This window comes from Protopterus annectens, chromosome 1.part1 (assembly GCF_019279795.1).
Source record: "Protopterus annectens isolate FY-2018-M chromosome 1.part1, PAN1.0, whole genome shotgun sequence".
Classification (NCBI taxonomy): Eukaryota; Metazoa; Chordata; order Ceratodontiformes; family Protopteridae; genus Protopterus; species Protopterus annectens.
In genome coordinates, this window is record NC_056726.1 from 1,794,661,041 (window position 1) to 1,794,680,964 (window position 19,924).

Below are 19,924 nucleotides of genomic sequence, written 5' to 3' on the forward strand. Positions count from 1 at the left end.
CAAAATTCTTGCTGAAACTTCTGCAGACTGAAGCTAAAGCTGAAACCAGCCAGGTTCTTTAGTGGCTTTCTAGGTATTATTCAGCAGTTCAGGCATCCTAGTTATTTTTGCTATATTATATTTATTTAATTTTACCCGCTTTACTGTTTTAGGTGTTTGGATATAGATTTCTGCAGTACATGGAAACAGATGACAGGTCATTCGTTCTTCAAATGTAATCTAGCAAAGCTCTCCAAAAAGAATGCAGTCTGTTAGCATAGAACACCCTTGCTTAGTTTCATAACGATCAATGGTACATGTCATCAAGGTTACAGTAATGCCCTGAGCTTTCTAAATTAGCATTGTGTAGCCTTGTATGTCATCACAGATGAGTAAAAACAGTGAACTACAAATCAGACTTCAGCAGCATATAAGGACAGCTTGCTGCCTGATGCTTCAGCTGCTGTTGTTTCTCCTTGTATGTTTTTGCCATTTCCTTATTTATTAATAACTGGTTAAGGGTCACTGTCAGCGTGAATCATTTTTTTAGTTATATATTAGAGAGCTTAGAGGTACTGGCAGGCAGTTTGCAAGACTTGAACCAAGATCTTAGTATTATCCAAAATCCATGCTGAACATGTTAGCATATCTCCTACTCATACCTCTCGACTGTCCCTGAATTTGCTGAACATCCCTATTTTTTGCCTTGTATTGCTGCCCTGTCCCACATAACATTTTTGATTTTTCTGGAACATTCCCGAGGATTATAATCCGTCCGTATTGACAGACATTAGAGTTTAATACTTCTTACTGTTCAGCAAATATATATCAATGCAAAATATGTTTAAGTTTTTAAAGTGAATTAGAGCAATATTAAAAACCTGTTCCTGATTTTGCACCTTTGTACCCCATTATGTTTTGCTTTGTCTAGAATTCTTGAGCAACAAAGTTGAAAAGTATGCTCCTACTCCCCACAGCCACAGTCTGCCATTTTTCTGGGTTCTCCTGCAGGGTTTCCCTTTCTATTTTGATCAATAATCTACTGTTTTCAGCTTTTTTGTGTAGTTGGGCAAAGGTAATATGACAGTATGCTTTATTCTGGTGAAGCAATTTATTATTCTTGCCAAAGAAACAACATTGCTTTTGAAGAAATGCTCGTAATTGCTGAGTTGTCCTGACATGTAAGGTAGTAATATGTTTTTCTACAGCAGTGAATGTAAGAAACACTCCACAATAAAAGGATAAGTTTCTTATAAGTAAGCACTAATAAACTAAATCACTGCACCCTCTTATACTCCCTTTAAGTACTTGGCTCCCTATTGGTCCTTTTTGATCAAGTCATAAAGTAATTCCTTATACTATTCTGGCATGTCCAAAAGTCAGTTTCAGGTTTACTCTCCAGTCCAGCAGGTGAATATGGGAATCTTGAGGCAATGTTACAACTGCCTTATGTACACAGACCACCCTCTCCTCTTCCCAACAAGCTCAAATATATGTGAGAGATGCAACTGTATAGCCAAACTGGAGACTGAGCTCTCTCAACATAGTACTGGCACGGTCAGTCTGGAGGAGAAGGTAATCACACACACCACAAATCCAGTCTCACGTAGACCTATCGCAACAGCAAACCAAACACATAAACACACAAAAACATACTCGGAGGCTCTAAATAAAAATCTGCCCAAGCAACAGAGACCTCCAAAGCAGACATCCAAGCAACCGCTACCCCACAACAATACCCACGTATCACATAGTTCACAAAGTCAGTGTGCCACACAGTCACAGCCCTTAAAGCTAAACAACACACCTAATACACTTGTAATAGGTGATTCTATTGTAAGACACACTGACGTCCCTCTCACCAGGCTGAACAAGGAGAAGGTCACTGTAAACTGCCTGTCAGGTGCCAGGATCCGTCACATAACACAAGCACTCAGGTCACTCCAAAGCAAGTACAAATATGACTCCATCATTGTCCATGCTGGTGTGAATGACCTGAGACATACCTCCCTGGATTACATGAAAAGAGACATAGAGGAGCTCTCTGATCATGTGGCCCAGGCCGGTATGACCCTGACCTTGAGTAGCATCTTACCCTCACCAAGAATGATACCACAGTATAAAGACAAAATGATCAATTTCAACAATTGACTAAAGTATTGGTGTCACTCAAAGGGGATCCAGTGTCTGTCAGCCTGGGATGACATACTTGACAAGCCACGTTGCTTCACTAGGGATGGCTTACACCTGTCACCCCTGGGTTTTTGAATACTGGCCAAGGCTCTTGCCACCCCCATAGTGCCTTTTTTAGGCAAGGCTCAAAAGACAAACCCACCTCCTTAGACAACACAAGGAAAAAGAAACTAAGGGTAATGCTGCTCAACGCCAGAAGTCTCAACCTCAAGATGCACACACTCGAGGCTCTCCTCAGTATGGAGAATATCGATATCTGTGCAGTAATAGAAACCTGGTTCAAGACTCCCGAGAGCACCCCAGCACTACCAGGCTATACCTCATACCATGCTTTTCGGCCCCAAAACTCAGACCAAACCACAAGAGGAGGAGGAGTATCCATATTCATCAAAGATACCCATACCTCCAGGCTAGTGGCACTGCACGAAGCATCTGAGACCATCCATGTGCAACTAACAGTGGGAAAAACTGCCTTCCAGTTTGTAGCCTGCTACAGACCACCCTCCCAAACTCAGGAACCCCACTCAGCTTTCCTGAAGACACTGGAGAATATGAAGGTCTCTCCAAACACCATTATATTGGGTGACTTTAACTACCCAAACATAGACTGGGAGCACTACTCAAGCCCCAACACCCTAGCCCAACGGTTCCTAGAATTTATAAACTCAAATGCTATGGAACAACTGGTCACAACTCCCACAAGAGGGGAAAACATATTGACCCTGATCATCACCAACATGGGGACTCTATGTTCCATACCAGAGGTATACCCCTCATTAGTAAGATCTGACCATAAATTAATCACAATGGACATCCATATCCCATCCCCACCCCCAGCAAAGGAAACCACGGTCAAAAACTTCTCAAAATCAAACTTCCCACTTTTCAAAACCGAGGTGGAATCCTTCAAAGCCCCAGGGCCAGTGGAAAATACGGCCCAAACCACAGATTCCTTTACAAATGCATTCTATGGATACCTACAGGAATGCATGGATCGTGCTATCCCAAATAAAACCAAGACACACTCCTCCAAAGGCAGGAGACCTGTCTGGTGGACCCCAGCCATAAATAAGCTGTACAACAGAAGGCGGAAGCTACTACATGATAGAGCAAAATCCCTGAAAGGGAAGGCAACTCTGATCAGTACTAGCAAGAAACTACGATCCCTCATAAAATCATCTAAGGCTAGCTTCGAAAGAAAAATTGCACAAAACGCTAAAGCTAATCACAAGGCTTTATTTAGTTATGTCAGAAACCTGGGTGGAAACTCCCAGATATGCTCTGAGTTAGTGCAAAATGACAAAAAATACACTGAACCCACAGACATTGCCAACATCCCGGCAGACAGGTTCAGTGCAAACCCCCCCCCCCAAATGAGCAAATGACTATCCCAACAGAGTGTAGCCTCCCTGACATCACAGATGCACAGGTGAGAGTTGCCCTCTCCAAAGCAAAAAACACAGCATCAATGGGACCGGACGGTGTCCCGGGCTGCATTTTACATGAGCTCCAAGAAGAACTGAACCCTCACTTAAAATCACTGTTCAGTCTCAGCCTTACAACAGGATATGTACCCAAAGAATGGCGTACAGCAACAGTGGTCCCACTTCATAAAGGTGGTGCCACAACGGACCCCGGAAACTATCGCCCTATAAGCCTAACTAGCCTGGTCTGCAAAGCTATGGAGCGTATCATCATGGAACTCATAAACAAAGACATTGGGAACCTCCAAACACTGGATCCTACCCAATTTGGCTTTGTTAAAGGAAGACCTTGCCTCTTGAACCTGGTCAATTTCTTTGAAACAGTCACCAAGGCCATAGACGAAGGGAAGGTAGTCCACACAGCCTACCTTGACCTTGCAAAAGCCTTCAACACAATACCTCACTCGGGCATCATAAATAAGCTCACCAGCTTAAATATCAACCCCTATGTCACAAGATGGGTTGCAAACTGGCTTAGGGATAGAACCCACATGGTCAGAATTGCAGGTGCCATGTCAGACTCTAAACCAGTTACAAGTGGCGTCCCACAAGGCTCAGTCCTGGGACCTCTCTTGTTCGGTATATATTTCTCTGAGGTACAGGCTAATGCAGGAGGACTATGGCTGACAAAGTTTGCAGATGACTGCAAACTGGGGGCCATAATTGACTCACCGGCTGACACAAGCATCCTCCAAAAAGGTCTCACAGAGACGGATAACTGGTGCCAGAGCCATGGCCTAAAGCTAAATGCCAAAAAGTGTATAGTTATCCCCTCTGGAAAAAACAAAGTGCCCACAAATTACCACATAGGTGGTAATCCATTAAGTACAGAAGAAGTAATTAGGGAATTGGGGACCCAAGTAGATTGCAATCTCTCCTTTGACAATCACATTGCCAAAGTGGTTAGAAAGACATTCTATATAGCCCACCTTATCACGAAGGGCTTCACATCTAGATCAAGAGAGGTCATTGTGCCCCTCTACTCATCACTCATCAGGCCCATAATTGAATACAATGCCCCATTTGGGATATACCTTACCCAACACCTGCTACAACTAGAAAGACCCCAAAAGTACCTCACCAAGAGGATCAAGGGACTCAAACAGATGCCCTACGCAGTTAGGCTAAAGAAACTCCAGCTCTACTCATTTACTTACCGCCTACTCAGAGGCGATCTGTGCCTGATGTATAAAGCCATGTCCAACCCAGAATTAATGGACATGCTCCACCTCAAAAAGTCCAAATCCATCAGAGCTACACGCTCCAGTGACTTAAACCTCAGCACAGAAATAAATAGAACATGCTGGAGGGACAGATTCATATCCCAGAGGCTCCTCTCACTCTGGAACAAAATCCCAATCCATGTCAGACAGAGCCCCTCAATGACCCTCTTCAAGAAGAATCTTGACGTTTGGATGGGAGATTGTAAATTTACCCCTGGGATCTCTTCTGTGTCACTGCTAGACAGAGGCACGGTAAACTAACCTTAAATGGGCTATCTTCTGTGACCTACTATACAGAAGCACAGTCAACTAATCTAAGAAGGGTGGCGAAAGCCAAACACACTCTGGCTAGGCTTGTAAATGCCCTAGGGCAGATAGCCTAGTATCAACCTATGAACCTATGAACCTAATCCATTATTCTGGTCTTAGGAGACTCCTTTGTGAGACACACTGATGTCTCTCTTACCAGGCTGGACGCAAAAAAGTTTACAGTTAGTTGCCTGTAAGGGGCCAGGATTTGCATTGATCATGCAAGCACTCAGGTCACTAACCCCTAAGTATCAGTATGACTCAGTCATAGTCCAAGTAGGCATGAATGACCTGAGACATACAGTGCAATGGAAAAGTATATGTCCCCTTCCTGATTTCTTATTTTTTTGCATGTTTGTCACACTTAAATGTTTCAGATCATCAAAACAAATATAAATTTTAGACAAAGATAACCCAAGTAAACACAAAATTCAGTTGTACAAGTGGCTAAGATATTAAATGTATGTCTTCTTAATATGTAATCTCTCAAGTACTGTATGAACAGAAGCAGAACTGAGCGTATTGTGTAAAGGACTATCTTTTATACCCTCTGTAGCATCAGACTTTACGGAAGTCATTTTTTGACGTTAAGAAATTCACCAGGAATTTAATGTTGAAATTAATGCATAATGATTGTAATGCAACTAATGGTAATTCTTCATGTACTAATGATTTTATTTTTAAGAAACTGAGTACGTTTGTGCCAAAAATGGATTCTCTTATAACTGCTTTTGAGAAATTATGTGTACAGGACGTTTATGACCTTAACTTTAGACATGCTGATGTGAAATATGGTCAGATTGCCTCTAACTTGAGTAGAGATGAAAGGATGGCCCTTAGAAGTTTAGAGTTGAATTCTAATATTACTATTCGGCCAGCCGATAAAGGTGGCCCCTTAGTGGTCCTGGATAGGTCCTGGTATATAGCAAAAATGACTGGTATGTTAATTGATGCTTCCTTTTATATGAAGATTACTCTTGAACAAATGGAAACTATTATGTATGATGTACAAATTCTCTTAAAATGTTTGTTAGAAATGAATTTAATTGATGATAGCTTGTTTGCTTATTTCTTGGTTACTAAGCCTACAGTATCCCTAACACAAGGTTTACCTAAGCTCCACAAAAAGTAAGTTGGATCCACCATTGAGACCTATAGTCTCAGGTAGAAATTGGAGCACTGAGACAGTTTCCATTTATGTTGAGAAAAACTTGCGGCCTATTTTAGATAATTTAGAGCATATTCTCAGAAATACTGAGCATTTTTTAGGAGACTTATACTGTTACACACAAGATAGTAATCATTTGGGATGTATGTTTGTCACTGTGGATGTGGTCTCATTATTCACGGTGATTCCTAATTATGAGGGACTTTTGAGTGTACAATGCTTTTTAGAAACTTATTCTACTTTTGATCAGCAGAAAACTGATTTATTGATTACATTACTAGAAATAGTTCTGGAACATAATGTTTTTGTATTTGGCCAACAATATTACAAGCAATGCAATGGCGTGACTATGGGCACTGCATGTGCTAATAGTTATGCCAATGCTGTGATGGTTGCTTGGGAGCTACAACATATATTGCAGGGCCCATATAAGAATTTAATTTTATTTTATAGAAGATTCATAGATGATCTTTTTATTTTGTGGGGAGGTACTTATGAACTTCTTTTGGAGTTTCATGTTTATTTGAACAATATGACACAATATTTGCATTTTACTTAGAAGTATTCTATGTCTGAGATTGGTTTTCTTGATGTTAAAGTTATTAGGGAATGTACAGGTGAGATTTATGCCAAATTATATAGGAAGGAATGTTATGTTAATCATCTCTTGCATAGAGAGAGTTCACACCCTCCATATATATTCAAGAACGTCGTATGCAATCAGATTTATAGGGCCTCGAGATTGAATGTAAGGGACGTTGACTTTACACAGCAAGTTGATGTAGCTATAGATCATTTACAGGAAATGGATTATAATGATCAAGTGAGTCTACCTAATGTTTCAGCAGTTGTGGAGGAAAGATGCACACATGCTTTACCATATTTTTCTGCAAAGGATGGAGTTATGAATAGTTTTAAAAATAAAAAGAAGAGCTTAAACAGTACTAAACTTAAAGCCTCTTTATGTTATACTTCAGATGTGAATAAGTATATGAAAATAATAAGAACGCACTAGAATATTCTTACCATGTATGCTGATGTGGCTAATTCTATTGATTCTGAGCCCAAATTTATGTTTAGAAATAGTAGGTCTCTAAGGAGGAGACTGTGCTATCCTAAGGATGGCCTGCAGAGTGTGGAGGGGGTGGGTACTACACCATGTGGCAAATGTAAATATTGCCAGTTTTTGGATACCAGAGGTAGTTTTTATCATCCAGACCAAAAGAAGACTTATACATTTAATATCTCAGCCACTTGTATTACTGAACATGTTATATATCTTCCCCACTGCATACAGTGTAGTAAATTTTATATTGGCAAGACGAACAGGCCCTTCAAAGATCGTATTAGGGAACATATTTATTACATTAGTAAGCTAAACTGTGTCAATACCTTAGCCTAGCATGTTAACAGTACTGATTATACGCATCATTTTAAGTTTTTAGTCATAGAAAGAGTTTATGAAAATGTCAGAATAGGTGATATACAGCTAAGAACAGATGAGTTAGAGTCTACATGGATAGTTAGGATGAGAGCTGATGCAGGGAGTGGATTAAATGAGTGTGTACCACTTAGACCTAAATTGAAGTCTAGACCCCTTAGAAGGTAGTCCTATTTAAGTGAGTTCATGAGATGATAGTGTTTATTTTTATGGATGTTTTTTATATATATGTTTTATGCATTAATGTGTTTCACTTTTTAATGAGTTTTTTTCTTTAAATTTATTAATTGGAGTTGTCATGTGATTTCATTAACTGTTTTAAAAAGGATGTGTTTCTGAAGTGTACTTTCATTACACCTGATGAAGCAACTTTGTGAAAGCACTTGTGTTTGTTCTGTGCACTAGTAAAGTTTTTATACTGGAAGCAGCAGCAGCTGTGGTTGTGTCCTTACTGGTTTTTATTCATATAAAGTTGACAAAAACTGTGACGTGTCCTTCAATCATCATAAGTGAGAACAGAGACCTTTTACCTTTCTAGAGGTGGTCTGTACTTCCAGGGGCTATTGACATGACCTTGATGAGCACTGTCTTGGACCCTGAGCTGAACAGGAGAATTTTCTCAGCAAAATATCAAGTAGTTATTTCACATTCTTTACTGTACTGGTGATTCAGGGTAAGTTGATTTGCTGCTGTGGCAATTTCATGGAGCAAGTATTCAAACCCCTCCTGGGAGATCTCAGTCTGGTGTGCTGAAAGGTAGTTGTTCAGGGTAAGCATGCACTCTAGTTGGCCACAGTGTTCTGAATTGCAGTCAGTGATATGGCTAGTTCTCCTAAGCTTGTGGAGCTGAAACTCAAATCATAGCTCACACTGAATTAGATAGACTGGCTATTCATAGTTTGGATGCAACTTTGTCAAATGAGGACGGTAGGGCTTGCTTATAAGACCCTGTTAACTCTTCTGGACTTGTATTCTACAATCTTGAGGTCTTGTGTGTGAAGGGATGATTTCTCTTGTGACTGAACCAAATCTCCAGCTTGGCACAAGAGTGGGAGTTACACCCAAAGTTTCTTGATCATGAAGTAGATGATCAACTTATCAGACTAACTGAATGGTTCCACCACCATATCACAAGCTGTTCCACCAAAACTAGAAGACCATCTATGCTCAAATGTATGTATAGGAAAGGTGACCACGTGAACAAACTCAAATCCCTTCACACTACAAAGGAATTCTTTAACAAAAGCCACTGACGCATCATCAGCTCCCTGTTTGATGTCCTGCAGGATAAGCCACTGGAGAGATGTAAGCACCAGGGAGATAAGAAAGTGGAGAAATGTAGAAGGTCTCCAGCATGGAATTGTAGATGAGGAGGAGCCAGTAATTTGCTCCTGTACATATTGTAGGTTCAGAGGAAATGGTATACCCAGCTTTGAGCTTTTTCATTTTAGTGGTCAAATGATAGATGGTTGCAACCCTACTTCTTGATTGGTCTGGCTTTGGCAACTGAATCACAGAAAAATTGAAGGTGACAAAGGCTGCGGGGATATTGTCATGTTTTTTATCTAACTAGGTTTACATGATAAATGCCAGATCTTAACTTAACAGCAAGTCAGGTAAAATAGCATTCTTATCACAAACTGATATCTGTTAAAGTACAATGTCCGAGTTAGTGCTTTAAGAAAATAGGTCCCACTTATCTGTCCCTGATTGGATGAGAGAGCCATGGGTACTTCACTCAAGGCAGATGTAGGTCTGTTAACATGACCATTCACCTCATGATGGCTGCTGGGGTCTCCATCAAGGATAACAACCACACTCAACCCTATACCTCTTAAGTTTGCCCAGTTTGTTTTGGTACATATGTATAGCTGATCTGGGCGGTTTGAGAAGAATGAAAGGGAGAATGTCTAGTAGTTTCTCCATGATGAATACAAGGTTGAACCCCATTACAAATTATTAGACACAGTGGTGACATAATGTAACAATATGACAGTAGTAACATAAAGTGTATTGCACTGTGCGAGTACAGTCAGAAAAAACAGTAAATAAATTAGTAGACCTAAAAACTTAGAATAGATAAGTACTAAAAGTGAAGCAGATTAACTAATGAATAGAAGATAAAAGCAAAAGTATTGTAAAAACATGCAAACCAAAGCAGTTATAAAAGTTACTGTTCTTTGGATATGAATGTTGTAAATGGAAATGCAATTAATCAGTTTAACTTGGTGATTTGTAAATCATATCACAGTATTAAAAAGTAGAAGTACAAGTACCTTGAAAAAGATAAGTTAGTGATTATAAATAAACATGAGAAAAATATAAATACTAAAATGGGAGACGACGGTTGTAGGTGAAAATGAAAAAAAAATCACCTGAAGCATACCTCTCAACCTCTTAATGCAAGAATTCTGGACAAAGGCAAGAATAATGGGGTTCAAAGCCCAAAGTAAAGGGCGTATTTTAAGTATTGTTTTTATAAACTCAGAAAGTTACTAGAATAACTATGTTTGCACTAGCATGCATTTCATGAAGGATATGAAATCTGAAACTTAGATATCTGTCATTATTTAGTGAATTCGATCCTCAGTAATTTGCCAGATAACCACTGATTTTATGAAGAACAGACCTAAAAATAAGGCAAATATCTGGACTTTCTGTGAAACTCTGAACAATTGAGAGAGGTATGGTCAAATAGCTTGATGCAGGTATAAATTGCATAGTTTAGAGCCCAGTCAACTTGAAAATAAAGTTCAGGTTAGTAGACTGTCCTGATATTTCAAAGATCTCACCAAAGTAGAAATAAACCTTATGGCCAGTTGGCTAGCAGTAAAACAGTAAATAAGTTAACAACTTAAAGGCTACAGGTGTAGGTAGGTAATATATGGCAGATGAAGAGAAAAGAGCCAGCAAATGGCTTCAAATTTCCTTATATCAGTGGTAACCATACATAAACATTGGCTGTTGCAGTTTTACTGTATATATTTCTAAGTAGCCTTATAACATTCAGTATTATTCACACAACAGACTTTACTGACTAGTGCTGAATGTCTTTAATTGTGATTTACTGTGGCCATTTATATAATCAACATGGTAGAGCTAATTCACTATTTCTTACCTAGGCAAACATTGTGAAGAGTGGACATTATCTTATGTTACCTCATGCAAATGTAGAAAACAGGTGCTATTTCATCTGGAAAAATCAGTTTGCATACATAATTGACATACTTTATTCACAGATCAGTGAATCCCTTCTTCACTCACCACTGCTGGAAGTACAGTATGTTTTCAAAGGTCTTCCCATGTTAATGAGACATAACCACTCACTCTGCAAATGTTTCCTCAGCTCCTCTTCTTTAACCAACTAACCATGGCACAGAAATCTTCTACCAACCAGAGAAAACACCTGCCCTGCAAAACCTACTACAACCATATTCCAGTGCCAGAGCTCTATGCTGTAGCAATAAACCACTTATAAAAATAACCACAGCCAGCAATCTTGCTGGAGAATGCATCTTCTCAAACTACATAGCCAAAATCTGGAACACACTACCTCTTAACATAATATCCACCACAGCCTTAACTCACTTTAAAAAAATGCTAAATGCTCACTTACCCAACAGGCTATGTCCATACATTGCTTCTGATTAAACTGTCTCTTTCAGCTAATACTATTACTTCTCTAGGCTGATACTGTTGCTCTGTATACTCCAATTTTTCAAACTTTGTTGATTATGAAGTAAAATTGTTGATAAAATCCTTAACTGAGTAGTCCATCTGATTCACTATAGCACTTACAAAATGTTTATAATATATTAAAAAAATGTATACCTGAATGTGTCTACATATCCTACTACACTGTTCACCTGTATGTAACTCTTTGTGCTACAAAATGTACTCATTTGTTTTGTAACTTGTTTGTATTATGTGGAGCTTTCCTCCTTGGGCCTCTACTGAAAAAGGATCCATGTCCAGTTGGACTTTCCTGGTAATCAAATGTAAAGTAAAAATAAATAAATAAATGTTTTGGAAGCTCTTATTTATTTATGAATGTGTTGTCAAGGTAAGGGACGTGAAAGATCTTTTCATGACCCTTTTCAGCCTGACCTAGGCCACAAATGTGAGATTGAATTGCCATTCAACCATCATGTATTTGAGAGGCGAGAAGAAACCAGGGTACCTGAAAAAAATCTGATGCTGACATGGGTAGAAGATGCAAACTCTATACAAATACAAATGTGAGTTCAAGACTGAACCTTGCACCCTAGTACTGTAAGGCAGAGATCTTAACCACTGATACACTATGTTGCCCAGCTCTTAACTATTTCAGCAGCCCACTGTAATCAGATGGGGGATAACTGTAGATGAAAAAGGGATAGAGAACAGTCATTATACCTCAGCACAGTAGAGTAAAAGACCACTCTTCTGATAATACAGTGCTGTCAATAGCACAACCATTTACTTGCACATAAAGTATGTAGTAAATTTGCCTCTGTCAGCTTGCATGGCTAATAGAGTTTTCCTTTGGATCTCTTAAACCAGCTGCTAATTGAGTATTCACTGGGGCTAAGACCCCAGCACAGAATAACCTGGATTCATGTCAACCAACAAAGTTGTGTTTTTAATGTAAATAACCAAAACAGTGGTTATTTTTAAGATTTCGTCTGTAACCTTCATTCCAGTATTACCTGAATGTACATTCCTTTGTACAAATTGATATCGAGAAGCAAAGCCTTGGGTATTCATTGCACATGCAATGTGGAGCTTTCTTTTACTTTCCACCAATTTGTCTTAACTGTTTCATCATTCATCAGTTAACATAATGATCATGTCTTTTGTAAGCATGTTTTCTTCATGACCCCATTCATTTATGTTATGATTAACAGGCAGTTGCCACACAAATTATATACATCTTTCATAAACATTTATCATCCCACACCCACCACTCATTTCCCCTTTTCTACTAGCAAAAATCTGTTGTATGGTAGTAGCCTTTTGTGAAACAGTCCTCCCTGAGATGTAGTTAGTGCAACCCTATGGTATCAAAGTATAACTCAAGTTAAAAAGGGCAACTCTTTCTCATCACAAAGTGTTTTTGCTTCCTTTTAATCTAGTGCCAAAACTGATCCATCATATAAATATCTTCTCTAATTATTAAAAAACAGTTAAATCTAAAATCTTAGTTTATGACCTCCCAAAGGATACCATTATGCTTTTTCTTGACATTTATAGTTTTAGTCCATGGGTAAAAAAAAAAAGGCTGCAAGGGAGGACTACCAGAGAGACTGCACTTTGTGACTGCCTCTTTGTAGAGGTGGACTCCCAATTACCTTCCAGGATACAGGAGTGTACCTAGGACTGGTGTTCCTAGGGACCCTGTGTTCTCTGGGTGCCTGTCAGTTCTGTTTGGTAAACCTGAACGTCATGTTTTTATGCCTCCATGTGTGCAGGTATGTAGTGTGTGTTTCACATACCTTTTAAATTCAGAGACCTGAAGAAGACTTTGGGATGTGTGGCTTTTGTCAGGAGGAATCTCCATATAGTTAAGAATATAGTGAAGAAGATGACATCTATAGATTTTACATTTTAGTATTTTGTTTTTTTTTATCTTCACACCACACAAATACACATAGGTTAAATTACAGGTTAAATACATACAAAAAATAGTGTCATTTTACAGTGCAGTTTTTTATTAAGCTATTTTTGTAAAGCTAACAAATGTTATTAAGAAATAAAAGTGTCTCTATCCTCTATCCTGGCAACACAGGCCCATGCAGGAAAATTTGGCAAACTTAAAAAAAGGTGCAGCTAAGTGGTGCATCACATCACCAGTCCCCCCCATCCTCCCCTCCTATGGTCTCTTTCATTCCGCTATTTATTTTTTAATTTACAGGCTCTGTGTAGTGTAGTAGATATAGTTTTTTCTTGCAGTTTTAATATCTATCCAGGTTACCTACTCAAATATCTCAGGTTATTTTTCCCATCTAACCTGACATTTTCTATGACTTTGCAGCTTCAAAACAAGACAGAGTACCTTAACTGCTTGAGTCTTTTAACACACTCCAAAGCCCAAGGTTGATATAGAACTAAACATGTTTTAAGTTTTATATGTTTTCTGCCTGTGCACCACTTTCTTATCATTTCTCTGCATGTTTTGTCCTTCTGTGAACTCTGGTTATTTCTTTCTGGTAATGCTCACAGTATCTGTTATATCACTTAGCCAGATTCTGGTTGAGGTAAGTGAACAGGGGTGGAATGGCTGTATCTAAGCTTTTAAAATAAATTTATTTAGTGGGTCACTATAATCTCAAGCCTAGGTATACATTACAAAGTCTGTCTGTTTTATAACTTATCAGCCATCTGTAACAGCCTTCATACTTCAGCTGGAAAGTGTAGTCTTAAACAGAGCCAAGCTAGAACATAACAAACAAAAGGAGTACATTAACAACTGTTCCAACTTACCTTCCACATATAGCTGAAAAGACTTTTAAGGAAATAACCACAGGCACAATAAAAAAAAAGAGATACTGATGGCAGATGCAGCCAGAAAAAAAAAAATACAAACCACAGCAGTCAAGGATCTTGGAGTATTATAAATGGAAATAAAAATAAAAAAATACCATGATTTGAGTAATTGTTTGTTTGCTTAGGCTGGTTTGCTGCCTCTACCTGTGGTACATTTTTATAACTGTGACATCCCACTTTTCCTTAGCAAATTCATAGTCATTAAAAAGACAGAGTTATACTTAGCACAGATTCTTTTAAATTCAGAGTTAAACACTTTTAACTTAACCAGTTATCCAAGAATAACTTTTACTTTCTGCACTCAGGTGAATAACTTATTTTCAGGGCATTCCTACTTGTTGAGGATATTTCTATGAAATAGTTTTAAAAGCACTCATAGAAATAAAACAAAATATTTGTAATGAATATTCCTTTCAACACTCAGAAAAAGTAGTTTCAGGAATAAACAAATGCAAAAAAGAAAGCCTCCTGGTATGTCTTTTGCAAATTATTTTCTGTATTAACTTACAGCAAATTTTTTAAAAAAGCAGCGTTTGTCTCACTCCATTCTGTCCTACTGTATACACTGACCTGAAGCTGTCCAGTGATATCTTCGAAAATGTCTAAACAGACCAACAGGCTAGAGCTGTCAGTTAATAAATGTTTGCCTCCTTTGACAGTTCCCCCTGTATATATAAAATGTTAACAAAATTGCAATGCAGGTGGGCACGTGCTAACAGTCTGAGACAGTTGTTTCAGCTACATATCTAGGTGAAGGGCTGCCCTGTATGAGAGCCCATCTACCAGGAGACACAGTCCATAAAATAGACCATGGTCATGCAGCTCCATTTGTTCTTTGCTTTGACCATAATGACTGATTTAGCACAGATGAAAAGCACCTGCTGTGTCAGTGTCATTGCATTCACCATGGCTTTGATGAAACCTACCGTGAACAGCTGAAGAAACATATCAGATCTTAATCTCCTTACAGAATGTTTAAAAAAAAAAAAAAAAAAAAAACATGCACATCTATTGGACAGTCAAGTGCAAGGTTATGAGAAGGCGGAGTCATACGGAAAGATGAATGCTGGGAGATAATGCAGGGACTGAATAAAACATGAAGATACTTATGTATGCATGTGCTTTATGTGTGTGTGTGTGTGTGTGTTTGTGTGTGTGCATGTGTGCACGTGTATATGTGTGTGTGAATATATATATATATATATATATATATATATATATATATATATATATGTGGAATAAATATATATTTATACTGACTTTAATTGTCAGTATACGGATGCACAAAAGATCAACAGAAAAAAATGGATCTCACAAGATCAACACCACAGTGTACATGCTCCATGACATAACTTGGTATATGTAAGTAGCAGGGGTGTAGGGGTACAAGTGGTGGTCTTTACTTGTTCAAAAATTAGTGTTTAATGTGTTAAAGTGCAGCTCAGTTATTTAAGTTTTTGATTTTAAGATGTATGCATTTCTCTCTCTATGTATATATACATATATACATATATATGATTTTATTACTATATGTGTCGAACAGATTGTGAATCAGCAAACCTCAAGAACATGGGTCCAAGGAGGGCACAAGCCCCATTCTCCTTGCTTTTTGTGGTTGACCTATCAGTTCTTGGAGGATTATGATCAATGGTCTATGAGGTATGCTCAGTCTACTTTGATGTAAGTCACTAGAGACATGTATATATGTATGTATGTATATATATATATATATATATATATATATATATATATATATATATATATATATATACACACACATATATATTTATATGGCATGCAACAATTAATAAATAAATAAAGCATTATTTATCTGAACTCCATTTTGCTGAACCTACAATATCAAAAAACAGACTCATATCTGTATGTCTGTCTATCTCTATATATGTATAAGTTTATCATGAAAGACAGAAAACTTGAAAGAGGGAGACAGTCACAAATAGTAGAACAAAAAAGACAGAATTCCAAAACACTGAATGACTCAGAAGAGTGAATCACAAAACATTGAATACTTCTCTCCCACTAAAAAGCCCTATATCAGTAAACCACAGTTACAAAACTGAGATGTGGTGTCATATTTGTAGTGATACTATTAGGGAAAAGGGTATTAGTAATGTAATATGTAGGGTCAGGATAGGGGCAGGGCTAGGGATAGGGTTATCACTCATGAGTATCTAACCTTAACCCTAATCCTACACAATATGTTGCTAAAACCCCTTTCCCTAACATACTACTGCACAAGAAAAAAGGAAATAAAATACAGACAAGACAAAACATGCACAACACTGACTATCCACTTACGTAAGCCTTACTCTAACCCTAACCCGTAAAACAAATGCATGTTTACAACAACTGCTGTAACACAGTCTTACACAGCTTCACAACCATCGCTTTTTCATTCAAACATTAATTTTCCTGCTCATGTCTGCTTACTTACTTGAACCAAATTCGGCTATATGTGATTCACTCAAATGTGTATTCACTCACTGGTGCATTCTCTGTTTCAGCCACAAAAACCTTTCTACCAAATATGATTGTACCTTTTGACTTACACCCACGTGTGTGTGTGTGTGTGTGTGTGTGTGTGTGTGTGTGTGTGTGTGTGTGTGTGTGTGTGTGTGTGTGTATATATATATATATATATATATATATATATATATATATATATATATATATATGGGTCTACTTCAGAAGGATGAAATGAACTTAAGAGGGCAGAGACCATAAGACTGAAATTTTGAATCTTTGAAAACCTAATAAAAAAATATATATATTTTTACATTGCTCCCCTACACCCCCAACAACCTCTGCTAATTAAATATACCAACTCTGAGATTGCAGTACAGTGAGAAAAATGGTAAACATCCCGTTCTGCTTTGCATGGCGATCTCCATTCAAAACATTCAAAGTTTTCAAAACTTTTATGGTCTTGGCCTTTAGAAGTTCGAAGTTTTGAAACTTCGAGCTTGTGAAGGGATATACACATGGATCACCTTCATTTCATTGACAGTTCATTTTACTGACACTCAACTCAGCAGGCCCAATTCACTGAAACTTCATTTCACTGACACTTCATTTCACTGACACTCATTTTGTCGACAATGATATATGGCTTATTCCCCACTGTTGAGCGACCCTGTAGTTAGAATGTATTGTAAGGGGGGCCCCAACAATGGGGTTCTATAATTTTTTTGGTAATAGTTATGCATTGCACTTGTTAGAATGCATCTGTATACTGTAAAACATTCATGATATGTGGGGGGCTTTGCCCCCACACCCCCCATTGTGGGGGGCTGTGCCCCACACACCTGCCCTTACTATATATTCTAACTCCAGGGTCGATCTACAGTAGGGAATAGGCCATATATCATTGTTGACGAAATGAGTGTCAGTGAAGTATCAGTGAAATGAAGTTTCAGTGAATTGGGCCTGCTGACTTGGTTGTCAGTGAAATGAACCGTCAACGAAATGAAGGTGACCCATAGATATATATGTATATATATATATATATATATATATATATATATATATATATATATATATATATATGATATATGTATGTTTATATACATACATATATATATATATATATATATATATATATATATATATATATATATATATATATATATATATATATATATACACATATACATATATATATATATATATATATGGGATCACTACATAATCTCAAAATGTTGGAATATCGAATTTCAAAATCTCGAGACTATGTAGCCGAAACCCCTAAGTACCGAAAGACTAGAAGCATGAAATTCAAAATCCCGATGTTCTGAGATATTGAAGTAGCGCTTCTGGTTTTGCGGTTTGTTGATGGATAGATGGAAGTTCAGCTAAGTATCTATGTGTAAGTGTGTTAGTTAGGAGCTTTAGTGTGTGTCAGTGTGTGTTGTGACTGTGATGTGTGTGTGTGAGGGACTGTACAATGTGTAGGTGTGATTTTCCCTTGTGTGTTTGTGCAATTTCGGAGTTAGTATTTTTAAGTAGGGGGTGCGTGGGAGTGCAGGGGGACGCAGCCACCCCTGCTTATCTGTAGTGTAGGATGATATGTTTGATTGTGGGGGGAAGTTGTATGTATGTGTATGTGTGTTGTATGTTTGGGATTTTGAATTTTGCACTTCTGGTCTCTCGGCATTTAGGGGTTTCGGCTATATAGTCTCGAGATATTGAAATTCGATATTTCAAAATTTCGAGATTATGTAGTGAACCTATATATATATATATATATATATATATATATATATATATATATATATGTGTGTGTGTGTGGGATTACTTACCTTGGTCGACACCGCAAAATATTTATGGCAAGAATGTTGAGCTCAAAAGGTTAAGAAAGCAAATGTTGACAATCAACTGCACAAGCGAGAGAAAATCCCTTGCACCTACAAACAAACAAATAAAAAAACAAAACAACAAAACCCCCAAAACAAATAAAGTTGTTTTTTTGCAGGAGGAAAAGGCTGCCTACACTCCATAACATTATTTTTTGCAGGATTGGAAGCCCCCTTGCACCCCCCACACCCCTGCTAATTATATATACTAACTCCTGGATCATGCAATCCCTGGGGAAGGGGAATATTTCCCAGCCTGGGGATTGTTGATCTATTGTACCTGTTGACCATGTGTATATGTTGACCAGCTGTGGTCGATCAAGCAGCTGTTAATATTTTGCTGTGTTGACCAAATTCAGGAGTCCCATCACACCTCTCAACTGTCCAGATTTTCACAGAATGTCCAGATTTTTTCCTCAAATGTGTATTTTTTTCCTTATAAAATTATTTTTTTTTCCTGACAAATCCTTAGTAATTAAACTCACTAAATAATGGCATCCATTTGAGTTTCTGACTTCATATCCTTCAGAAAATGCATACTAACACAAATCTTGTTATTCTAGCAACTTTCTACATTTATAAGGGCAAATTTTTAAATCTGGGCTGCTGTCCCCTCATTATTTTAGGCTACTCCAGATTTCTTGCATTTACAGGTTGAGAGCTCTGAGCCCCTTTTACATGCACACATAGACACAAACACACATATGTGTGTGTGTGTGTGTGTGTGTGTGTGTGTGTGTGTGTGTGTGTGTGTGTGTGTGTATGTGTGTATCGTAAATGTTTCTGCCACAGAGAATGATAAGCAAGGAACGGATGTGAGAAGTCTGGACTAAAGTATATATCAGGTAACTAGGAGAAAGGAGCTGATGTTACAAGTGAAGTGTTAAAAAAATACAAAGAGGGACAGAGGTAGAACTACAAAATTGCCTAACTAAATAAAACAGCATAATGTAAAGTTTGTGCAGTATGAAAAAGGAGATCTTTGACTCTTGCTTGTTGTACAGGTTCTAATGTAAATGTTACGCTATCAAATGACTCCATTTTCAAACGGTAGTAGAAAATGCTATGCAAGTCATGAAGGCAAACAAAAAAAAAATCCATGAAATTCCTAAGTCCTAGAAAAACTGATTCCTGTCTTTTCATTAAAATATATATATATTCCATTTAACTGTTGCAGCTGACATCCACATAATGTTTAATTTTAAATGCAAACTAGTATGTATTTTCTG

General features: G+C 37.8%; 1 protein-coding gene across 1 annotated transcript in view; it reads left to right on the plus strand.

The window, feature by feature from the left end:
* The window catches only part of SDC3 (syndecan 3), a 1,714,638-nt gene that overhangs the window by 470,199 nt on the left and 1,224,515 nt on the right, over window positions 1-19,924 (plus strand). The window lies entirely within an intron of this gene.